Source organism: Caenorhabditis briggsae (genome assembly GCF_000004555.2).
Source record: "Caenorhabditis briggsae complete genome, chrI, whole genome shotgun sequence".
Classification (NCBI taxonomy): domain Eukaryota; kingdom Metazoa; phylum Nematoda; class Chromadorea; order Rhabditida; family Rhabditidae; genus Caenorhabditis; species Caenorhabditis briggsae.
In genome coordinates this window covers 1,756,086-1,757,090 of record NC_013489.2, presented here as the reverse complement: position 1 = coordinate 1,757,090, position 1,005 = coordinate 1,756,086, and positions in this window count along the sequence as shown.

The following is a 1,005-nucleotide window of genomic DNA, read 5'->3' as shown; positions in this document are numbered from 1 at the left end:
TTGCAAGTGGAGTTTTCTAGGCCATCACTTCAAAATGTCCTATAAAACACCCCAGGGTCATGTTAGATCATCCTTAGGCTAAATTGAAGTTGTGGCCTAGAAATCTCAATTTGCCAAAGTTAGGCCACCCCCTCAAAATGCCCAAAACCAGTGAAAATGTCAGCAGCGACGCTCTGACACACTGATCATAACCTAGATAATCTTCAGGCGACCTAATTTTTTTCTAGGTCATGACCAAAATAGTTACAAGGTGGCCTAGTTTTTTCTAGGTCATGACCTAGATATATTGACCTAGTTTTTCCTAGGCTATCCCTACCTATCAAACAAGACATTAGCCACTGCAAACGCGTGTGTCAGATAGCCGTGCTGCAAAAACAGTCGAGCCATCACAAAGAACCACATCGTCGCGTACTGTAGTGGCTCTTCGGGATCAACGGATTCATAACGAGCCAACGAATCCAAACCAACTGAATCCACGCATTCTGCTAGACAGAAGACCACGGTTTGATTGTCCTTTGGTGTTCCTTTAAGGCTGGAGAGCAGTTTGGACATTCCCAAATCCACTTTTTGCTTGAAATCGACGCAGAGGTGGGAGAGGAACGGGATGGTGAAGGTGGCAATGTCGGGCTGAACATTGTTGGATCATTTTCCATAATTTTTGGATCATTTTTCATGAATTTTGGACCATTTTTCATGGATTTCGGACCATTTTTCATGAATTTTAGACACTTTTTCTTGCATTTTGGACCATTTTTCATGAAATTAGGACCATTTTTCTGAGATTTTAGTCAATTATTTGTCATTCAGGCCTATTTTCAGCTAGTTTTGGACCATTTCTAGCATCCCAAACGTACGAAAATGGCTGCCGATCGAGTTAACGCTTCGAAAAACGCCTCCTCTATCACTTCCTCCTCGATATCATCCTCTTTGGATGTCTCCTTTTTTAGAATTTTCGCCAAAACGCACAAAACGTTCCTTCTCGTTCCGTTTTTCAGCTTTTCCAGC